Here is a 13,736-nt window from a genome sequence, read left to right on the forward strand (position 1 = left end):
CTGTTGCACACATTTCTCCAGAACTTTAGCTAGGAGTGGGATATTAGATATAGGTCTTTAGTTGTCAGGGGAAGCAGGGGATGGGGATGACTTGGCCGGCTTTAAGAGAGTCAGGTATCGATCCCTGTAGAAGGGAGGCGTTGATTATTGCAGTCCAACTAGGGCTGATTGCCTGAGAGGCGGCAGCTAAGCAGTTAGAGGGGAGAGGGTCATTAAAGTGGTTGTTCAGGCTTAAGGAGAATAGAATTTTTGAGACGGAATGTTCGTCATAAATTTTGAAGTTGGACCAGAGTGCTCGGTTTCTGGGTGATGTCTGGGGGGGCAGAGCGGAGAGATGAGGCAGAGCCGGAGGGGTTTTGAAGTAAGTGGCGGATCTATGATCGTTTCCTAGGGCAGTGATTTTGTCAGAGAAGAAGGAGGAAAATTCCTTGCATGATATTAGAGATGTGGGGGTATCTTTAGGTGTTTTTGCCAGTTTGTTAGATTGGTCTTTGACCGTTTTGAATAGCTTACGAGGTCTGTTCTTGGCGCTCCCCAGTTCTGTTCTGATGAATTCTTTTTTTGAGTTGATGAATTTCCTATTATAGGCATTTCTGACCAGGCGGAGAAGTTTTAGATGGGCTGCTGATGGGTGCTGTTTCCAGTTTCGTTCTATCTGCCAGAGGGATCTCCTCTCATCGTTGGGGGATCCGTTGAACCAGGGGTTCCTGTCTTTGATTTTGGTTCATTTTAGATTTAGCAGGGCAAGATCATCATGAATGTTGGATAAAGTTGTGGAATAATGTTCAGTGAGGTTGATGATCGTAGTGATATGGGGGGTGGGGGGGGGGGAGATTGGGGTCAGTCTCACAGCGAGCAGCCAGTTTCCTGTGATCAAGGTTCTTGGTGTCTCTAACCCAACGTTTGGGAATCACGGGTTGTCGTACCCTTGTCTTGTGGGTGCCAGGCAGAAGCAAGGTGATAGCGTGGTGGTCAGACCAATCACATGGGTCTATAGGGATAAGCTTGACCGTTGATTCCTTAGCGATGATCCAGTCTAGAGTGGTGCCTTTCGAGTGAGTTGGGAGTGTGCAGGCTTGAGTAAGGGCTAGGTCAGTCAGGAAGTCTCTAATGGCGTTGACCTGAGGGTTCTTGGGGTCGTTCCAGTGCAGGTTGAAGTCGCCAAGAAAAATGTCTTTAGAGTTGGGGGAAACCTTGGCTGTGATGATTTCCATGAGGTGATCCGTGAAGGATGCATTCATGCCTGGGGGGTGGTAAAAGATGTGCAGTCTGAACAGTTGGGTGGTGTTGCTGCATATGGAAAGTGCAAGGTATTTGCAGGAGTCTGCCAGAAGTTCAGTAATGAGGAGGTTAGAGTGGTAGATGCAGGCAATGACTCCACCTTTTTTTTTAGACTGCCTGTCCAGCCTTACAATGTTATAGTTGGGAGGGACTAGGAGGTCTAGGCAGGGCAATGAGGATTCATTGAGCCAAGATTCAATCAGGATCGCGAAGTCATATTTTCGGCTCAGGATGAGATCGGCGACATCAGCGGCTTGCTTTACTGCTGAGCGGCAACTAATTAGGAGGCCGGATAGTGAAAGGTCGGAGTGAGTGTCGTGAGTAGGGGCAGAGATGGGAACTAGTGCTAGGTTGCTATTAACAACTCCTCTGTTGCGGAGGGTAGCTGACCTGTTGGGGTTGATTGCAACCGTGCGGATAGTGTGTTTGTCACTCAAGTCTAAAGGGCATGGGGCTACCAGGGCAGATTAGTAGCTAATGAGGAGGTCTAGAACTTCTTCCTCCGTGAGGTCTAGTGGACTAGGAGTTACAGGGGCATATTTGTAGGTAAGGAGGAGGGCCAGAATTTCCTCCTCTGACAGGAGGCAAGGCTGCTTGCGAGGGCGCAGGTGAAACAGGTGAAGGAGGGGCTTGGTGAAAGGGAGGGGAGTAGAGCTCTGCGGGAACTTGAGATTCGACAAGGAGAGTTCGGTGAGGAGAAGGAGGTTCTTTAGTTCCAGAATGGAGTTATGGGTGCTCTGAGTTAGTTTGTTTGCTCTGTGGTGGAGAGTTTCAATATCCCTATAAGAGGGATGCTCTTGCGGGCAGGAGGGAGATGGTTTGGGAACGATTTTGATGGCATGCGCTGGTAGCAAGGTAGTGAGGCTATGTCGACCAGTGGCGTGAACCCTTGGAGGAGTTTCAATATCCATATAGGAGGGAAGAGTTTGCGGGCAGGAGGTCAAATGTTTGGGGACAATGCTGTTGACATGCGCTGGAAGCATGGTAGTGGGGCTAGGTCGACCTGAGTCAGGAGCCCTTGGAGGGATGGTTTGTGAGTGGCTAGGCACCCTTGGCGGATAGGTCGAGGGATGGTGCGGGGAAGCTTAGACAGATGAGGGTCGTGCACATATTTGTTGAGGAGGGTGAAGAGGTCCGCGAATTTAATGAGATCTTTGGGTGGAGCTTGGATCAGGACGATGCCGTTTTTGTATAAAGTGATGGTAAGGTCAGCTTGCAGGTTTGAGGATGGTGCGATCATGAGCTTAGTGCCGTACGGAATGTTCCTGGTTTCGTGTACGTTAAGGAGGTTCAAGATGGCTTTGCACCATAGAGATGTTTTTCCGAGTAGAAGATGAGGTCATTGATGACTGTGCCCTTGTCTGCGCTGAATCGTAGGTCAGGGATGAGGGTATCGGGATGACTTTTCAGGATGGAGTGTTTGAAGGATTTAGCGGTGGTTTTGGAGAGATAAGGAGGATAGACAACAGTGTACGAGTTGACACCAGAAGAGGTCAGGCAGGGCCCTGCCATGCTGGCGAGAGTGGGGAAACTTTAGGGTCAAGAAGGAGCTGAGGGAGGTTGCAGGTGTGGTCCAGCAGTGCTAATCCCTTCTTAGGGGTACCACCAACTTGGTCCGCAGAAGTGCCGGGCTCGGGCAGTGAGGAAAACGCTCCGGGGCCTAAACAGGAAGTCTGCAGCCTAGCAGAGCGTCCCGAGAGACAGGGAGCGGGCAAAGGATCAAGTGGCTGGACAGAATGCATTAGAGTAGGGTGTCTTTGGGGAAGACGACCACCCTTACGAAGGCTCCATGTAGGTAAGTAGGAGGAAGATCTCAATGGGTCACTGAACTAACAGATAGGCAAGTCTCCACATCCAGGAGAGTTGCCAAGTACAGGGAACAAGCCATTTGGAACCCACAAGCTGAGTGAAGGTTGTTTCGGAGGTGAAGAGGCATGCGGTCAGCACCGCAGGGCTCTGGGCCCAAGCTGGAAAAGGAGGCAGGAGGCAGCAGGGGTAAGGCAGCAATGGGCCAAGAAAGGGAGGCGTCGCCCCTGATGCGAGAGGCACGCAGCTGGTGCAGCAGGTCTCCGGGCCGTCCCACCAGCAAGCAGGAGAACGCTGTTGAAGGAGGCCATTGCAGGGGTAGGCATCTGCGGTGGCAAGGCTGCAGCGGGTCTCAGGGCCCCCCCAGTGGCTGGCTGGAAAGTGCTGATGCAAGAGGCCACGGAGGGGAGGCTGCAGTGTGCTAAGTCAAGTGGGCATCCGCGGGGGCGAGGCTGCAGCGGGTCAAGCCAAGTCGTGCCGGGTCAGGCCTCAGTGCCTCAAGCTCCAAGTTTGGGCCAGGACAGGGGAGACCAGAATAGGTCAGGCGCTCACAAGCCCGAGCGTCGAGGCCCCGCACCCTGGCAGATCAGCAGTCACTTCCGGGGAACCCGCCGAGAGCTGCCAGGCCATGGTTCCCAAGAATCAGATCGGGTAGTGAGCCGGGGGTGGGGTGGGGGGGGGAATCACCAGAACAAGTTGCCAGAACTCTAGGCAGGTCCAAAGCGATGAGTTGTAGTCAGCGCCGGAGACAAGAGAGACAACCTGTAACATCCATTGTAACATCCAATGTAACAGGAAACACAGCCCCCCAGCTGGCACCAGGCAAGCGTCGATCCTTCGGAGGCGGAGGGAAAGGACTCATCATCAGCACACTTGCTGCCGGGCCGTGGACCATGGGCTCCAAGCAAGTCCCAGGTGACGCAGGATGCTAGGTCGCAGGGTGGGACTCGCTGCTGAAGATGTTGGCCACGGGGAAAGTCGCTGGGAGTGGCGTTGGCATCCAGGGTTCACCCACTGGCACCCGGGGGTCTCGATCCTCCAAATGCAAGCATGCACTGGCTCGGATGAGCCCACATTGGGCAGCCAGACTCCGGGCAGGACTGAGGCGTTGCAGTAATAGAGGCTGCAAAGAATAGCACCAGAGATCAAATGGTGCTGGTAACCACTGCCGGGCAGACGGGCTCTAGGCAGGTCAGAGGGGTAGCAGTGTTAGAGGCTGCAAAATGGCACCGGAACCAAATGGTACCGGTAACCACAACCCCCCTGCTGGTATCAGGTGAGATGTCGATCCTCCGGGGGGCAGGAGAAGGATTAACCGTGTAGGTGCTGGCCACTGGGCTCCAGTCAGGTCCTCAGGGACGCGGATCAATGGCAGCAGGCAGAGACTCGTCGCCGATTCCTCTGGTCAGTGGGAGAGTCTTTGCAAATGGCACCTGCATACAGGGTCACCCACTGGCATCCGGCGACCTCGACCCTCTGGAGGCAGGCAGGTATGGGATCGGAGGAGCCAACAGTGTCAGAACCAAGGGCTCGTTGCAGTGGATTTCTACCTTCCAGCGGCAGACAGGCCCCGGAGCAGGAGATCAGCCGAGCAGTACCGGAGTCTGGGCAGTGTAGGTACAGACCGGAGCAGCAGCTGCAGTCAATCCAGCGCGTAAGTTAGATGTCAAATTCAGCTTCAGCGGTATGCTTTGGTAGGGGTGCGCAGTCCGGTCCTAGGGCAGGCGGGGGGAAGGGCCGATGAGGCGGTTTTTACGGGGATAACTACGAAATCGGTAATCCCCAAACCGGGAGCTCCTCGGGAGGCTCCTACTCAGCGGCCATCTTGTTTGGCATGTTTAGCTTGTATGGTAAGCCCCGGTGCTCCTCCCTACCAAGGTGGTTTCCTGGAACCTTGCTGGTACTAAAAATAAATTGGCATGTCCAGTGTAGTGTAGCTTTGTGAACCGATTCGATCTATGTTTGTTCCAGGAAACATGGGCTGTCACGCTACAGGTTCAGACTGGGTGTGTCAGGTTTGACAGACCTGCTCACTCCTCAAGGAAGGGCAGGCCTTGCAAAGTGGCTAAGAACTACTGTGGCTTGTACTTCTAAAGTTATGGATCTTGGGTCCCCTAATGTGCTATGTGTAATCTAGCAATTTACTGATGGGTTTACATTATGGTTGTACAATGCTTATTGTAGTCACGAAGGTAACATGGTTGGTTTAACCGCTATTGATATAATCAATGTGTATCTTTCATCTTCCCCGGCTGGTGTAATTAGAATTGTGGCTGGGGATTTTAATTGCAATTTTGAGCCCCTTCGCATTTCCACTGACACACTTAGCGGACAGGAGGACGAAGTATGGGCAATTCGGGAACTTACACTCTACCCAATGAAAAATTAGTCTACAGCAGTTCTGCAATTAAATACCTTTGGAAGCAGTCCTCGCCTTAGGATGGAGTTCACTTGCAGTGTCCTCATGGGAGGAAATTACTGATACCCATAGTTCCTTGTTCTGCACCATACAGGAGCCTTTTTTTGGTAGAAGCTAGGATTCTTCCAAACGGGCTCATGTGGCCAAATGGTTTACACAGGCATGTCGGGTAGTGAGGCAGGCCCTGATGGCAGCTATCAAGGATGGGACGGAGTAGAGCTGTAATCCAGGAAGCCATAGCTTCCTATAAAGCTGTATTGGACAGGGCCAAAAGAGATCATGAGATGGCTAGATGGCAGACATTGCTGGCTGCATCTAAGGGTAAAGACCATCACTCTTTTTGGAAAATTGTGGCTAAAAGGGCCTAGACCGTGCAGCCCTGCTATTCAGTAAATAATATAACAGTAGCTGCTTGGGTTCAACACTTCTCAGGCCTGTACGCCCATGATGTGGGGGATGAATGAGTTGACCTTGGTGTCAACCGTCGGCCCGATACTGAGTTCAGTTAGCAAGCCATGTGAGGGTGTGACCTTGGCCACACACGCAGAAGGCCCAGCCACCCCAGGGAATTGGACAAAGGAGTGTAAAACATCAGGTGTCTCGCTTGCAGCAGCTTTGTTCCACCAGATCGATTGTGATGCCAGCCCTAGCTCCGTGAGTGAAGTTGCTGTGGCACTTGATTAGATCACACCAGGGAAAGCACCGGGGCTTGATATGGTGCTTGAGACTTTTTTAAAGCCTAGAAGGAGATTTGGGGCCACATGCATCAAGCTTTTTTCCGGTTGCAAACGGGCAGATTCACAGAAGCGTCCTAGTTGCGACCGGAAAAAGCCCTTTTCTGATGCACGAACCCATTCCCATTGCCAATTAGGTAATCAAATTTTTTTGCGATTACCTAAATTGTGAATACATTTAGGTAATTGCAAATTAAGATTCCCCAAAGGGGATGCATCAAGCCTTTCCTAAATTCAAACTGTGCATGTTGGAAATGCTAATTACAATCAACTTCAAGTTGATGGTAATTTGCAAATTCTTTGAAAAATACACAAAAGTGGATTTTTCAAAGTGACATGTGGCGCACACGCATGCCCTTAGGGAATGTGAGTGCGCCACATGTGAGCACTTACCTTTTGGGGAGTGCATCAGGGGGAGCTTAGGCCCCCTAGCACAGTTGGAATTGCATTTGCAATTTGTGAAGGTTACCAGTTTGGTGATCGCAATTTGCGGATGCATTCCCATTCATTCCTATGGGCCTAAAGGCCTATGGGAATGAATAGAGTAACATTACCTAATAGTGATTCGCAATTTGCAAATCATTATTTGGTAATGTTTAGGAATCACAATTTATTTTGCGATACCTAAAAGCATAAGTAATTGTGATTCCTAAACAGCGATTCCTTAAAAATCGCTATTTAGGAATCACAATTCCTTATGTTGATGCATATGGCCCTTGGTGCCCTTATTTTGCACTTCTGTTCAATAACATCATGAATGGGCTCACCATACTCTGGACCTAGGGAGGGGTTGAAGTTGTCCCAAACTATAAGAGAGGCCTTAGAGCTGTTTTGTCAAACTACCCCCTTTTAGTCTTATCAACAGCTCACAGAAGCTCTTTAGCTGCATTCTGTTGAGCACGTTACAGGCTTGGATTGAGGAGTAGAAGTGCTGACTCCTCTCCAAGCTGGACTCTGGGCTGGGGCAAGCATCCTTGACCAAGTGCTCCAAATACAACTAATCTACTGGAAGAATGTCATGCTGGGGAGTGGATGCGTCCATGTCCTCTTTGTCAACCTTCGGTCAGCCTTTAATCTAGTTCCCAGGGAGGGCTTGTGGGCAATTCTAACTAACATGTTCAGGAGGCTCCACCGGGACAACTATACGCAGATTAGGTGTGGCCCTGCTGGAGAGCTGACAGACCCCATTCTAATGCCCCGGGGGTGAGACAGGGATGTGTCTTAGCCCCTACTTTGTTTCTATTATACATTAATGACCTGGTAACCTCTCTAAAGCAGTGCAAGCATGAGGACCACGTCTGGAAAACAGGAAGGTTCTGGCGCTCCTGTTTGTGGACAACACCTTTTTGATTTTGAGATCCCAATGGGGGTCCTAAATTTGTTGGACCAGTTCAGCGTATTCTGTAAGCACAGAGGGCTAGAGATCAACCTTAACAAAACAACATATATGGTACCAAATCCCTGACAGACGGCTAGATCGTACCCAGTCCTTCATGATTCTATACTGGAGAGGGTGCGTACCTTTGAAGACCTGGGGTTCACCCTAAATGAGCATTTTGGTTGGACATCCCAGATCCAAAAAGTAATCTCAGACTAGAACATTATAGTGGTGGTAACCCGAGAGCCTCAAAGGGGTCCAGCTTTTGCAGATAAAACTCTTTTTGCATATTAAGAGCTTGCAAGCTTAGGGGGGTCTCTATATGGTGGGGAACTCTGGGGGCATTACAATGTCAATGATATGAAACTGACAGAAAATCATTTTCTCCGACTCCCCACCAAACTTCCTACCAGCACTCCACTACTGCCACTTCAATTAGACCAATCAATCAATCAATCAATCACAGAATTTGTAAAGCGCACTACTTACCCGTGAGGGTCTCAAGGCGCTGGCGAAGAGGAAGGGGGGGTGCCGCTACTCGTCGAACAGCCAGGTCTTGAGTATTTGTTAGAAAAAAAGAGAGGATTTGGGGCAAAGCACAACCGCACCTATCCCTAGTGAAATTATGTAAAGGTATGGTGCTAATGACCGGAGATCCAAAGCCTCTAAATCTCCTGAAGCTCCACGCTTCAAACAACCAAAGCACAATCCAATGGTCCAGCACCCAAAATGCAACAGGTATTAAACATTTGTTATGACATAAGTAATTGTCGACAGTTTGTCTTTCAAATAAAAACCATGGACTTTCAGCAGAGTTGATTCTTTTCCTTTTTGATCCTTTATTCAGAAATTTTCTTTCAACATGTTAAAACAGACCATAGCCAACGCGTTTCATCCTCGCGGACTTCTTCAGGGCATTGATTAGTAACTTTGTTTTTCTGTGGTCTGTGCTCTATCGTTAAGATTGCGGTATTCTTGTCTTTGCAGTCTAATTTTTGTGTGCGCTTTTGCGATATCTGACAGAGTGATTTGGCGATTAGAAGATTCGGTTTCTTTTTATTTTCCCGGTTCGTTGGGTTAGTCAATATCAGCCATCCCTCAGTCAGTAGGTATCTATCTTTCCGTTTCTATTTGCCGGCATAATCGCGTGGCGTCAGTGTTGCCAGGTCTTGAGTAGCCTCCTGAAGGTCAGCAGGTCTTGGGTCTGTCGTAGGCTGAGTGGAAGGGTGTTCCAGGTTTTGGCGGCGAGGTGGGAGAAGGATCTGCCGCCGGTGGTAGTTCTTCGGATGAGCGGGACGGTGGCCAGGGAGAGGTCGGCGGAGTGGAGCTGGCGGTTGGGCGCATAGAAGGAGAGTCGTCTGTTGAGGTAGGCTGGGCCGGTCTTGTGGGGTGCCTTGTGTGCATGGATGAGGAGTTTGAAGGAGATTCTCCTGTCGGCGGGGAGCAAGTGCAGGTTTCTCAGGTGGGGGGTGATCTGGCTGTGGTGTGGAATGTCGAGGGTCAGGCGTGCAGAGGCGTTTTGAATTCTTTGCAGACGCTTGATGAGCTTGGTGGAGGCTCCCACGTAGAGGGCGTTTCCATAGTCGAGTCGGCTGCTAACGAGGGCCTGAGTGACTGTTCTTCTCGTGTCTGTCGGGATCCATCTGTAGATCTTGCAGAGCATGCGGAGGGTGTTGAAGCAGGAGACGCGTTGACTTGCTTGGTCATGGAGAGCATTGAGTCGAGGATGACTCCCAGGTTGCGTGTGTGGTCGGTGGGTGTCTGGGGTGCCCCCAGTGTCGTGGGCCACCAGGAGTCGTTCCAGGTTGGAGCCGAGGATGAGGACCTCCGTCTTGTCCGTGTTCAGCTTTAGTCGGCGACGGCCTTCATTCCTTAATGGAGGTTGGATTTGGCGGTGAGGGGGTCCTTGGTGAGAGAGAGGATCAGTTGAGTGTTGTCGGTGTTGGAGATTATGTTGAGGTCGTGCTGTCGGGCGAAGTGTGCGAGTGGGGCCATGTAGATGTTGAACAGTGTCGGGCTGAGGGATGATCCCTGGGGTACGCCGCAGATGATCTCGGAGGCTTTGGATCTAAATGGCGGGAGGCGGACTCTGTGTTCTGCCGGAGGGGAAGGAGGTGGTCCATTCAAGGGCTTTCTCTCGGATCCCTGCGTCGTGGAGGTGTGCGCGTAGTGTGCGGTGGCAGACAGTGTCGAATGCGGCAGAGAGATCCAGGAGGATGAGGGCTGCGGTCTCAACGTTGTCCAGCAGGGTCCTGAAGTCGTCGATGGCGGCGATGAGGGCAGTCTCGGTGCTGTGGTTGCTGCGGAACCCTGACTGGGATGGGTCCAGGATACTGTTTTCTTTGAGGTATCGGGTTAGCTGTTTGTTGATGATCTTCTCGATGACCTTTGCTGGGAACGGAAGCAGGGAGATGGGCCTGAAGTTCTTGAGGTCTTTCGGATCCGCCTTGTTTTTTTTTGAGTAGGGCGTTGATCTCGGCGTGTTTTCAGCTCCCTGGGAAGGTCGCGGTCTCGAAGGAGAGGTTGATGACATTGCGCAGGTGGGGTGTGATGGAGCTGCTGGCTTTGTTGAAGATGTGGTGCAGAAAAGGGTCTGACAGGGAGCCGGAGTGGATAGTGCTCATGGTCTTGATGATGTCATCGATGTTCACTTTGGCCCAGGCTGTCAAGGGGTCGTGGTTGATAGTGTGCGGCGAGTCTGGTGTGTCAGGGTCTGTTGGGGCAGTTCGGGTGTCGAAGCTGTCATGGATGTCGTCGATCTTGCGGTGGAAGAAGGTGGCGAGGGAATCGCACAGGGCTTGCGACGGCGGGATGTCGTTGGAGTTGGAGCTGGGGTTGGAGAGTTCCTTCATGATGATGAAGAGCTCCTTGCTGTTGTGTGCGTTGTTGTCAAGGCGGTCTTTGAAGGGGTAGGTAGGTGGGCTGAGGGCGAGGTTTGCCTGTAGTTGGTCTTCGGTGACTTTGCTCCAGCAGCGGCGGGGGATCTGTTGGGTGCGGTGGGTTTCTGGAAGGTGAAGTGGATGCAGCGGTGGTCAATCCAGAGGAGTTCGGTGGTATGGCTGAAGGAGACGTGGGCACTTGAGGACAAGACGGGGTCGAGCATGTGGCCGGCGGTGTGGGTCGGCGTTGTGACGAGCTGTCTCAGTCCGAGGTTGGCGAGGTTGTCGATCAGGGTGGTGGAGTTGCTGGCGTTGTTGCTCTCCAGGTGGAAGTTCAGGTCTCTGAGGAGGATGTAGTCGATGGAGGTCAGGGTGTGAGTGCTGATGAAGTCGGTGAAGGAGTCACTGAATTGAGGTCGGGGTCCGGGGGGTCTGTAGACGAGGGTGCCTCTTAGGGTGGTGTTGGGGTCCGTGTGGATCTGGAAGTGCATGTGTTTGGCGGTGCTGAGAGTGTCGTCGGTGCTGGTCGAGACCCTGATGGTGATCTTGTGGACGATGGCGATTCCTCCTCTGACTCCGTTGGTGCGGTCTCTGCGGGTGATCTTGTAGCCGTCTGGGATGGCTATGGCGATGTCGGGTGCGGAGGAGTCGTTCATCCAGTCGTTCATCCAGGTCTCTGTCAGGAAGGCGACATCCGGTGAGGATGTGTCGAGCAGGTCCCAGAGCTCAACGGCGTGTTTGCGTGCGGAGCGGGTGTTCAGTAGGATGCACCGGAGGAGGTTGAGGTCATTCTTGGCGGGCGGTTCGGCGGCTCTGAGGCTGGTGTAGCTGCAGTTCCGGCAGGTGAAGGGGCCATGTGTGCTTTTTGGGGCGGCCTTGAAGCAGGTGTAGGTCCGTCCGGGGTGGAGAGCGTGGAGTGTGCTGGCATCGTAACGGCGGCGGCCGTCGTGGCGGGTGCAGGAGGCGCGCGGACCAGGGTTTCTGGTGCTGGGCGCGGTCCAGGCGCGGACAGGTGCAGACGGGCTTGCCTTAGGCGCGCACGCTGCGCGGCCGCGCAGCAGCCGCCATATATAGGGAGGTGGGAGGGAGGAGCAGCTGGGAGGTGGGAGGCGGGAAGCAGGGGCAGCAAATGGGCAGAGAGGGGGCGGGGCCACAGGGGACGCAGCAGGTACAGAAGGCAAAATGGGTACGGGGTTAAGGGCACAGCAAGGGGAAAAATACAGAGCACACAGGGGGCAGCGAGGGGCACAGAAGAAAAACGGGCAAGAACAGATGGGGAAGCCTAACTCACAGGCACAGAACAGTAAGGGCAGCGAGGGGCACAGAAGGAAAACGGGCTCACAATAGTAGGGACAGCGAGGGGCACAGAAGGAAAAACGGGCTCACAACAGTAGGGACAGCGAGGGGCACAGAAGGAAAAAACGTGCTCACAACAGTAGGGACAGCGAGGGGCACAAAAGGAAAATGGGCTCACAACAGTAGAGACAGCGAGGGGCACAGAAGGAAAAAACGGGCTCACAACAGTAGGGACAGCGAGGGGCACAGAAGGAAAAAACGGGCTAACAACAGTAGGGACAGCGAGGGTCACAGAAGGAAAATGGTCTCACAACAGTAGAGACAGCGAGGGGCACAGAAGGAAAAAACGGGCTCACAACAGTAGGGACAGCGAGGGGCACAGAAGGAAAAAACGGGCTAACAACAGTAGGAACAACGAGGGGCATAGAAGGAAAAAACGGGCTCACAACAGTAGGGACAGCGAGGGGCACAGAAGGAAAACGGGCTCACAACAAAAGGGACAGCGATGGGCACTGAAGGAAAAAACGGGCTCACAACAGTAGGGACAGCGAGGGGCACAGAAGGAAAATGGGCTCACAACAGTAGGGACATCGAGGGGCACAAAAGAGGAACGGGCACAGAACGGACACAGGCAACAGAAGAGAAATGGCATTACAAGGCAACGGACACAGATACAGACAACAGATTAAACACAGACAGCAGAAGAGAAATGGCAATACAGGGGGAGGATACAGACTTACAGACTACTTCCTCCGAACGGCAGCTGGGCAGGGACCAACACAGGCGGTGCTGTGCGGAGGGGGAGCGGCCTACCAACAGATCAAGGCATTCGACCTCTTGCCCTCAGAGATAAACTCAGACCCCTGCTGTATTGAAGGAGGATCTGGTTCTCAGCAGACTTATTATCTTTTCGGCTGGGACCGGAAGAAATCTTAAAAACTTCCTGGAGCTTTGAGGATCCCATGGTTGGGGGATATTAGGCGTTGTCTTGAAGAAATTGGGTGCGGAAATATGTGTGCCCATCCAGAAACGTTGTGTGGCATTTCCAAGTCCATGATTAAGGAGCTGTATTGGAGACGTGCAGAAAGTAGATTTCACAGGACTAGGGGGGATGGTACGTGGACCACAGCTTTTCTGGAATTTAAAGACACCTTTTGTCTGAAAAAGTACATGGATACAATCAAGCCCCCGGCTGCCAGATTTCTTTATATCAAGTTCCGTGTCAGGACGTTGCTGATTGCATAATTTACTGTGAAGTGGCAATGTCCATACAACAATAATCAACACAACGTGAGCGGTCCTTTTTTGAGGCAAAGCAAACTGTAGACCATGTCCTGTATTTTTGTCCACAATATAATGTACATAGGAGGAAGTGGATCTTGTTGCTGTGCAGCAATCTAAGCATTATGTACTACAAAACTGCAACTTGGATGCTTGAAGCAATTGCTGAAATAAAGTCTAATAAAGGCTAAAGGATAAGACACATTATGATAAGGATTACAAATTAAAATACAGATCCTAAGAAACTCAAGAAATACTTTTGCATCCAGCTTCTGAAAGAACTATAGATAATTTCCATTGGAAAGAAAACAAGCTTTAAAATAAGGAATAAGATTACAGTACAGAAGTCGGGAAATGTGCTGACATAAACTAATGAGGCACCATAGAGGGCCAGTAAATTATGCTATCTACATAACCAAAGAATTATGCATTCCTAAAAATATATATAAAGAGAAAATTGGTACCAATAACTATAGGTACATGTTAACTTTTTTTCCTCATTGAGTCCTCAGGAGACTTCACCTACTAAGAAGCAGATATAGTGCAATTACATCCTCAGGTCACAGATCTGATCTATTTGTTAATCTATTATAGACATACAGAAATACACAGAGACACACAGACACAGGCACAGGCACACACACACACACAACAGCACCTCT

General features: G+C 51.4%; 1 protein-coding gene across 3 annotated transcripts in view; it reads right to left on the minus strand.

Annotated features, from left to right (window-relative positions):
• LEKR1 (leucine, glutamate and lysine rich 1) overlaps positions 1 to 13,736 on the minus strand; it is a 775,178-nt gene that overhangs the window by 189,122 nt on the left and 572,320 nt on the right. The window lies entirely within an intron of this gene.

This window comes from Triturus cristatus, chromosome 11, assembly GCF_964204655.1.
Source record: "Triturus cristatus chromosome 11, aTriCri1.1, whole genome shotgun sequence".
NCBI classification, from domain to species: Eukaryota; Metazoa; Chordata; class Amphibia; order Caudata; family Salamandridae; genus Triturus; species Triturus cristatus.